The sequence below is a fragment of the Limulus polyphemus genome, unplaced genomic scaffold, assembly GCF_000517525.1.
Source record: "Limulus polyphemus unplaced genomic scaffold, Limulus_polyphemus-2.1.2 Scaffold139, whole genome shotgun sequence".
Taxonomy (NCBI): domain Eukaryota; kingdom Metazoa; phylum Arthropoda; class Merostomata; order Xiphosura; family Limulidae; genus Limulus; species Limulus polyphemus.
Genome location: NW_013665749.1, coordinates 341,450 through 351,973, shown reverse-complemented (window position 1 = coordinate 351,973; position 10,524 = coordinate 341,450). Strand labels below are relative to the sequence as shown.

The 10,524-nt window shown below is 32.9% G+C and overlaps 1 protein-coding gene across 2 annotated transcripts in view; it reads right to left on the bottom strand.

Moving 5' to 3' along the window:
• LOC106474463 (NACHT and WD repeat domain-containing protein 2-like) overlaps nt 1-10,524 on the bottom strand; it is a 111,935-nt gene that overhangs the window by 41,294 nt on the left and 60,117 nt on the right. Inside the window, exon 1 of one of the 2 annotated variants that reach the window (XM_022379741.1) lies at nt 2,819-2,972. The exons of the other annotated variant lie outside the window; for it this stretch is intronic. The gene's annotated coding sequence lies outside the window, so the exon portion shown is untranslated. Of the gene's footprint in view, nt 1-2,818; nt 2,973-10,524 lie in introns of those variants that run through there. 2 annotated transcript variants of the gene reach the window in all.

The following is a 10,524-nucleotide window of genomic DNA, read 5'->3' as shown; positions in this document are numbered from 1 at the left end:
GTGTCCAGGGTCACTGATGAGGAGTGGAATTCACAGAAACTAGTCTAGCTCACAGACACCCCCCCCCCCTCCAATGAAAGAATAGACCATTCCAAGCTTTTACTCGTTGTTAAACAAATGTTTAAACAACTTTATTCGATTACCGATATAGTTAAAATTAAGAAATAGGAGTTATTTTACGACAGAAATTAATGTCAATATAAACATTCTCTTATATAACTGTCGTAGTAATTTCATGAAGTTTTATATAAAAAAAAACACCATCTTAAAAACAAACGAAAATACAGCAAAAAGTGAAATGTTACTAACAAATTTCAAGATTTTAGTCACTGTCCTGTTAGTAATATTTCTCTATATCCATATTAATTATGGTTAATACCAACAACTTCTGGCTACAAGTTCATTACAAACCAGAAGTTGATGTAAAGGGGCTAACGAATGACGCATAAACGTGAAAATAAAATATCATAAAATGATTTAGTAAAATATTGCATTTATTTTATTTTGACGCTGCTGCGTTTAAATTTCGGGTTTGCATGCACACGCTCGCGAAATTGTAATTTGGGTCAGTATAAATGAGTTCAAATTTCTATTGTTTCAAGTTATCTATCGAATTATTTAATTGAAAGGAAATGTGCGAATAGGCCATATAAAATGTGTGATGCGAGAGAGCTTCAGCGGAAGTTTAGAGATAGAGTGTTTCTCTTATACGATCTGAAACTTTGAAAAGTTATTTTGAAGAACACTATCAAATTCAGTTCTTTATTGCATAAGCTTGACCCACATCAGCTGCACACGATACAGACTAAGTAAAGCCTTCTATGGTGTTTATTGTGGCTGCACGGTTGTCTAGTTAGGTCATACTCCGTTCATGAAATAAAATAAAAAGTCAAAATACAATACGACGCTGTTGCCAAGTGTAATAGACTTTATTGTTGCCAAGTGAAATAGACTTTATTGTTGGCAAGTGAAATAGACTTTATTGTTGGCAAGTGTAATAGACTTTATTGTTGCCAAGTGAAATAGACTTTATTGTTGGCAAGTGTAATAGACTTTATTGTTGCCAAGTGAAATAGACTATATTATACCGTCATATCTAGCGACAGAAAATCTAATTCATCAAACTATATCAACAGTTATAAATTCTGCAGTATTGAAATCTGTAGTGAAGTAAATGTATCCATATATGATTATCTAAATTTCGCTGAAAAGATTATTCACAGTTGAAATCGCGCTTGCGATATATATATATATATATATGTTACCACGAGCTTCGGCCCTTCGCTTAACTTGAAATGAATGTGTTTTAATATAAAATTCATCCCTTTCTTTTCAAGGTAATTTCCAAATGACTGACTGACTGATAATTTTGCTATTACTGTGTGTTTAAATGATATATTTGGTCTATTCCCATCAAGGTTATTTTGCTATTACTGTGTGTTTAAATGATATATTTGGTCTATTCCCATCAAGGTTATTTTGCTATTACTGTGTGTTTAAATGATATATTTGGTCTATTCCCATCAAGGTTATTTTGCTATTACTGTGTGTTTAAATGATATATTTGGTCTATTCCCATCAAGGTTATTTTGCTGTTACTGCGTGTTTAAATGATATATTTGGTCTATTCCTATCAAGGTTATTTTGCTGTTACTGCTTGTTTCAGTGCTGTATTCGGCCTGTTCCTAACAAGGTTATTTCTTCTCCAACTTTAACTGTGCGTTATTTTGTACTTACTGCGTGGTAGTATAGGTTTCGTCGGCATTATACCCATATCAAAGTTCTTTCTTCTTACACTGTGTGATATCATAACCTTTGTTCCTTTTTAAAGTCATCCCTTTATTCCTATATCTAATTGTTCGGTCTTGATAATTGGGCTTTTCTATGAAGATTGTTCTTTTTTGCAATTAACTGCCTGCTGAATTTGTAGTTACCGGTATCAAATTTAATCATTTTCCCCACATTTACTGACTGTTAAACTTAAGGATAGCACGTAGCAATACGATACCCGTCCTTTTTCTATGAAGGTTATTTCTTTTTCGACGTTAGCTGTCAGAAAAAAAAAACTTTTATATAAAATTATACTCAGTCTTTTCAAAAATATTCCTTCTTCGATCCCACTGAATAACCCCCAAATGGAAGTCTTGTAACATTTACCCACCTATAGTGTTACTAGCCTTACCTGTGCGTGAAATTTTTGTTGGATTGATTGAAAGGAATTCCAAAATTCTATAACTGAGCAATGAAAATAATATATGCGCTAACGGATGAGTGTAGAGGAAAGACCATAAAAGAAAGATGGAAAGCATAATTTTCTTACAATTAACGAACTCTTTTGCATAAACATACTGATACAAGGTTCGATCCTCCTCAATGATTTTGCATTACCGATGTAAAATAACTTGATCATGTTATATCTCCACCATTTAACAATAAACCGAGTAATAAAAATTACTGTATTTATCTGTCAATCAATCAGCCTATCTGTCCATCTGTATATATATATATATATATAATTAGTATCTACTAATAAAACAAGAGTGACCATGCGTAGTCCGAAACCTTCGTTTTTAACTCTCTAAAGTGCACACGTTCGTCAATATATAATTTGGTAAGAACATAAATATAGTGTGATTAGTTATAGAACATCGTTTAAATGTTGAAGAAAAAAAAAAAAAACAAGAAACACGAGAAAGGAGTATCTAATTGAAGAGCGCACTAATAAAACCATTATTCTTATTAAAGATTCCGCTGGCTCTGCTACTTATGAAAGGCGTTCGTAGTGCGCTCGTTGAATATTTATATTAGTATTACCCACCTCAACATTTATGTTCACACAGTTCTTTCAGGGTATAGGTAGAACAAAACGGCAAAATGGATGTTTCACAATTTAGATATTAAGAAGGGCTGGATTAACCAACGTTAACAATTACACATCTATAACTCTCCCCGCTATCCACCACGACCTTGCAAACGACACACCGCTTCTCCTGAACCCGTGCCCCAGCTTCTTGTGTTTAGCAGGATTCGCATCTGCGCATGCGCATGACTTGGAACATCGATCGAGCCAATGACAGAAACACAGTTTATACCTACCTATATACGACGCGTTGACAAAACCTGGTTCTGGATACTAGGAAAGCAGTGGGGTTTGGTTGAGTTATATATATATATATATAAAAACTTTTATTAATAGTAATAAAAAAAAACACCAGCACCAACGACGCCATCCATTTTTTTTTTACTGCCAAACTATATGTATATGTGTGTGTGTATATATACATCTATGTATATGTATGTATAATATTCAAGTTAAACAAGAAAGAAGAGAAATAATTCGTATGTTTTATGTTAATAATCAGTAAGCTTTACTTGCTGATTTGTGATCAAAGCTTAAATAATAATCACGTTGTAGACCCAAACGAAGATTAACTTTGAAAACTTATACAGACATTACAGAGAAAAAAAAAAAGGAAAGAAGTACGTTACGTTAAACACATGATTCGGCATGTTCAGTAAGTAATACACACGTAGTTAAACACATGATTCGGCATGTTCAGTAAGTAATACACACGTAGCACGTCGTAATATATTGCCCTTCGCTCTTTGTTTTGGGTAACTCATGCTATACACAGCGATAAGCCACCAATCAATAGTCGCCGCTACAGGATCGACCTCCATATACCGGAACGGCTAAATCTCCAAAGGATAACCTAAAATCAATAAATTTTACGGTTAGTTTTTATTTTGATCTAAGTTCTTTGAATACGTTCTTATACTCTAAATGACCCACTGGTAATGACTTTTTGCTCCACGAGAGATGAAACTGAAAGACAGACTGTACAGTGCTATTGGACTTTAGACGGTTGTGTGTGTGAGATTGTATTAAATAAGAAGGGAATAAATCAAGGAATCAAAGGAAGATACACCATATCTCGTCTTTAAAAAATAATGCTGTTTTATTGATATCAATTACTTAAATAACACGAACCACTTTTTTTTGGAAAAAGGTAGTGTGATTCATTCATTGATTCTCACCGTTACGGAGTCATCTTGAGTAGCAACTGAGAACCACTCTTGCAGTCTCGGTTCTCGCCCCTCAGCTGTTGTTACTACCCATAATAAGAATTTGAAAGTACGCTTATCAATAGCTGTCATCCTGAAGATATCATAAATTCTAGTTGGAACTGAAGGGCATCTATCAGCACTGTCGAAGTGCTACTCTGCTGTTACTCAAAATGAAACTTGAAATATAAGAAACCAGCGACCTAGTTGTTGAATTTCGTTATGTCATCGACTAAACTGTTCTACTATGTTAAAATGATTATGAACCATTCCAGTATGGTTATGAACTATTCTACTATGATTATGAACTATTCTAATATGATTATGAACTATTCTAATATGATTATGAGCTATTCTAATATCATATTAGAATAGTTCATAATCATATTAGAATAGCTCATAATCATATTAGAATAGTTCATAATCATATTAGAATAGTTCACAATCATAGTAGAATAGTTCATAACCATATTAGAATAGTTCATAACCATATTAGAATAGTTCATAACCATATTAGAATAGCTCATAATCATATTAGAATAGCTCATAATCATATTAGAATAGCTGATAATCATATTAGAATAGTTCATAATCATATTAGAATAGCTCATAATCATATTAGAATAGCTCATAATCATATTAGAATAGTTCATAACCATATTAGAATAGTTCATAACCATATTAGAATAGCTCATAATCATATTAGAATAGCTGATAATCATATTATAAAAGCTGATAATCATATTAGAATAGTTCATAATCATATTAGAATAGCTCATAATCATATTAGAATAGCTCATAATCATATTAGAATAGCTGATAATCATATTAGAATAGCTCATAATCATATTAGAATAGCTGATAATCATATTAGAATAGTTCATAACCATTATCAGCTATTCTAATATGATTATGAGCTATTCTAATATGATTATGAACTATTCTAATATGATTATGAGCTATTCTAATATGGTTATGGGCAATTCTATTATGATTATGAACTATTTTAATATAGTTATGAATTAGTCTACTATGATTATGAGCTAGTCTACTATGATTATAAGCTATTATACCATGTTTATGAGCTATTCTACTATGATTATGAACTATTCTATTATAGTTATGAATTAGTCTACTATGATTATGAACTATTCTAATATAGTTATGAATTAGTCTACTATGATTATGAGCTAGTCTACTATGATTATGAGCTATTATACCATGTTTATGAGCTATTCTACTATGATTATGAGCTATTCTACTATGTTTATGAGCTATTATACTATGTTTATGAGCTATTCTAATATGGATATGAGCTATTCTATTATGTTTATGAGCTATTCTAATATGGTTATGAAGTATTCTTATATGATTATGAGCTATTTTACCATGATTATGAACTATTCTACTATGATTATGAACTATTCTACTATTATTATGAGCTAGTCTACTATGATTATGAACTATTTTACTATGATTATGAGCTAGACTACTATGATTATGAACTATTCTACTATGTGCACGCTATTCCTTACAGTAAGTATCATATAAGAGGATAGCAACATTTCACAAATAACAGACAAATTAGCTACACTAGTATACAATACCTGCGAGTTTCAAAGTCCTGTTATAGTTCAGAAAGGCCCAATCAAATTCCTCTACTATACACAATTACTTCTAAAGCTACCCAAATTTGGAGAGGGGGTCCTATACCAGAAAACAAACCCGCCCGTTGTGCCTGAGTATGTGGTCTCGCTAGCTTGAAAACCGTGAGGTCTGGGTCGGATTTTAGGTCCTACATTTGGAACTATTCAGGAGCCAGTGGACCTCTTTCTCCCTCCAAACAGTTGATTTATGGTCTTGAAGTCGGATATTGATACTTCTACTGATGTTTAAGTAAAACACAGAGATCGGTGAATAGCTCTACTCAATTCAATAGAGTTCAGTTAGTATTTTTACACGGATTTTTCTGGTAATGTTTACCACAAATGGCAGTTTACTCACGATTGTATATTTTTATTTGTATACCATCCACAAAATAGAATTTCAACAAAAACCATTTTCAACCCATGTCCAATTTATGATTTACCATTAACATGTTGAGTTTCACATACACTCGCTAGACGTGTGTTTACATATAAAATACTGTGATCACTCTACAATCCATGTAGAGATTTTAGACTTATATAATTTCATTTTATGCATAAAAAGCAACCCTATTAAAATAAAACTAAATATACAACGGAAAATTCCGTTGACCTAGCACTAGGTGGCTCTTTAACATCATTACCTGAACTTTGATATGGATAACTGCTCATTCATTCATGCTGTTGCTGTGCTATCCATTAATTTGGATATAATATGTGGTATCACGTGTATGATGTGTTTCTTGATTAGTTTTATTATAATAGATATGGCATAAGATGTGTTTGGGTTCCTTATTTCACCAAGGAAATCTGTCAGTATGTTTGTGATCGTTGATGCTAGTTGAGTATGCTTTCCATTGCTGCTGGAATTGTTCTGTGCATCTACGTTAGTATTTAAAATATTTTCCACTGGTTGCTTTTTATTTGTTTCGTTGGTCTTTTCATTTCTCGTAAATTGTAAGTACGAGGTTACATAGCATGTATGTATGTGTTTTGCGTGGCTTTGGTTACAACGCGTGTTGGCAGTAGATGAGCTTTATTTTGTGACTGTTTTGTATTTGTTTTGGGTTGTGTTGTATTTGTTTCAGCCTGTGATGTACTTGTTTAGCTTGTGTTGTATTTGTTTTGGCTTGTGTTGTATTTGTTTGAGCTTGTGTTGTGTTTGTTTGAGCTTGCGTTGTATTTGTTTCAGCCTGTGATGTATTTGTTTGAGCTTGTGTTGTATTTGTTTTGGCTTGTGTTGTATTTGTTTGAGCTTGTGTTGTGTTTGTTTGAGCTTGCGTTGTATTTGTTTCAGCCTGTGATGCATTTGTTTGAGCTTGTGTTGTATTTGTTTGAGCTTGTGTTGTATTTGTTTCAGCTTGGTTGTATTGTTTGAGCTTGTGTTGTATTTGTTTGGCTTGCGTTGTATTTGTTTCAGCCTGTGATGCATTTGTTTGAGCTTGCGTTGTATTTGTTTCAGCCTGTGATGCATTTGTTTGAGCTTGTGTTGTATTTGTTTGAGCTTGCGTTGTATTTGTTTCAGCCTGTGATGCATTTGTTTGAGCTTGTGTTGTGTTTGTTTGAGCTTGCGTTGTATTTGTTTGAGCTTGTGTTGTGTTTGTTTGAGCTTGTGTTGTTAATTGCGTAGCTTGAGTATTTGTATTATTTCTGATTACGTAAATTCTAGTTTTAATTAGCACAACCTTTGTAGTTTGTAGTATGTGGCTCGTTGCGTTGCAACATTTTGGTTTCTCATGGTTTCTGGAACATTGGGCCGTGGTTCCTTCCGCATCCAACATAACGTAACTAGCTTGAGAATAAGGGGTATGAACACAGTTTCAAACATGATGCCACCGGTGTCCCGAGAAAACACATGAACACAAAATTGGATGCTAGATTCGGTTTCAGAGATCCTGAATACCTACTTCTAAACACTTATCATGCCTGAGCGATCTCTCTATCGGGTTTTAGCTCCCTTAGTAGTGGTACCACGCCATATAGATAACGTTATTTCTCTGGCCACCCCAAGTGCGCCTGCCAAGTTTGGTCCTACTAACTCTAAAACTATTGGAGGAGTTCGCGGACAAACAAATCATACAATGTGCATTAATATACATTTATTAAGGTGTTCTCTATAAAAGCTATCAATATAATCAAACTCGTGTTCAGTTTTGTTTGAAATATCAGAACTGATAACAACAACATTGAAATACAAATGAAATATATATGAAATATGAGAGATTATATACGCGGTCTACCGTACGAAACTTTATGATCAATTATTTGATCACTTTATATTATACACCAGAAGTAAAACACTTCTTTATTACACGTTGTAAACAGTATAAGCACATAATATTTCTGTTTTTGTATATATATGTACAACTTTCGTGCAAAGCTACATAAAGTGGTGTCTACGCATAGTTGACCTTAATTTTGAGCTGACAGACTAAAGGGAAGGCTGCTAGTCAACAATACGCACCGCCAACTCTTGAGCTACTATTTTCAGGCCTAATACGTGATTTGACCGTCAGTTTTATGGCTGAGTGCGTTTCTGCGACAATGAGAAACTAACCATGAATCCTCGAATTCAGAGTCCGGGAACACTAACCACTAGACCACGCTCGATCCATTTACATGTGTAGTAACATGATGAATGATGATAGTGAAACTTCAAGCTAGTTAATTTATTTTATCTAACATGTAAAATGTTTAGCTTTCCTGGTAGATTACCTTATAGTATGCATTTCTCATCAAGTTATTAGTATTATGCTTGCATTACAGAGATAAACAATATTAACGCAATACAGAATTAACGTACTCTTTTTATTCTAAAATTATAGCTTAAGTGTCTTTTACATTTTTCATACTTAAGAAAAACTGTCACGGTTGACTATAGCCAAAGAAAGAATACATATTACTGTCTATAAATTTCTGTCAGAAAATATTAAATAAGGATAGAGCTCTTATACTAATATGTGTCTTGTGTTTTTATTTAAAAAAAAATCACGATCATGATCCCTGTGACGGGTTCTGAATACCTCTAATCAATTAGTACAGGGTCTTATTTTTCGCGGAGAATGTACATAACTAAGATAAATGCCCATCAAGTTATCCGTTTATACATATTTTACTTCACTGTTATGGGCTTATGTAGCATTGATGTTTTTTTTTTGACGTCGCTGAAATTACTCAGATAAAAAAAACTACTAATACAGTTTTTCCCAAGACTATTTTTGAGCTGTTTATAGAATTACTGCAAACGTATGTAAACATAACGATAGTTTTTAGCTGTTTGCACAATTACTGTGAATGTTTATATCACTGTAAAACAAGTATTAATACAAAACTTTGCCTAACGACAGTTTTTAGCTGTTTGCACAATTACTGTGAATGTTTATATCACTGTAAAACAAGCATTAATAGAAAACTTTGCTTCAGACTGTAGTTTGGGACTGTTTGCAACAGTGATGTAAACATTCACAGTAATTGTAAAACAAGCATTAATAGAAAACTTTGCTTCAGACTGTAGTTTGGGACTGTTTGCACAATTACTCTATGAGAGCATTATTTTCACCGATTATCATTTAACAATGTAATAGGCAAAAAAAAAAAAGTACGGCGAGACAGAAAAGACTAATTGCTTCATGAGACATTATATTACAGATTCAAAGATAATATCACGGATTTTTGCTATTCACGTGAATGCCAGTCGTTGAAATAAACTGTTTATAAGAAGATATGGTTTACTTAGCATCTGTGTAAAATCTAACTATTTTTCTCTAAATGGTTCTTCCCTGTAAAGTTGTCAAAAGCCTGAATATAAGGTTTAGGATTATAATAAAAATTGAAATAAACTAAGATTTTTATTGGTTAAGAGATATAAATTAAGTTATATATGGGCCATAGCGAACTCCCAGTAAAGAGACGAAATTTTTCTTCGTTATTTACAGAGGCAATATACTTATGACAACCGTATTAGGAATATTAAACTATAAAAATAGGTTTGGGATGGCCTGGTGATTAAGGCCCTCGACTCACAATCTGAGGGTTGAGGGTTCGAATTCCCGTCACCGAATATGCTCGCCCTTTCAGCCTTGGGGGCGTTATAATAGACTGGAACAGCCTGTTAAACCCTTGGATCCCTTTTAGATGTGCTATTTTGTAATAACTCTTAGACAGAACAGTAGAATGTTGAAAGAAGCAACAGCAGACTTTCGTTACCTGTATTCAGGCCTTTTATATCAATGTAAACGTAATGTTCAGAAACTTACCTTGCATAGATTTTTTAAATATCATAGGAATATCATATTGTACACACACTTGAATTATATATGTATGTACGCAAGTTATAGGAATATCATATTGTACACACACTTGAATCATATATGTATGTACACAAGTTATAGGAATATCATATTGTACACACACTTGAATCATATATGTATGTACACAAGTTATAGGAATATCATATTGTACACACACTTGAATCATATATGTATGTACACAAGTTATAGGAATATCATATTGTACACACACTTGAATCATATATGTATGTACACAAGTTATAGGAATATTATATTGTATACGTATTTAAAGCATGTTATAAGAATATTGCCTTCCCCCCTCCGAGAAGTCTGATGGCTGATAATGGTAAACATCGGGTTTCGAAACTCACAATGGGCAAAGTACAGATAGCCCATTATGTAACTTTGTGGTTAACAACAAACACACAAAACTTTACACAACATTACTTTGCAATATAAATGTTATCTTGTATACACACTTGAAGCATGCATAAAAGTAAAAAAACATTACCTTGCAGTAACAA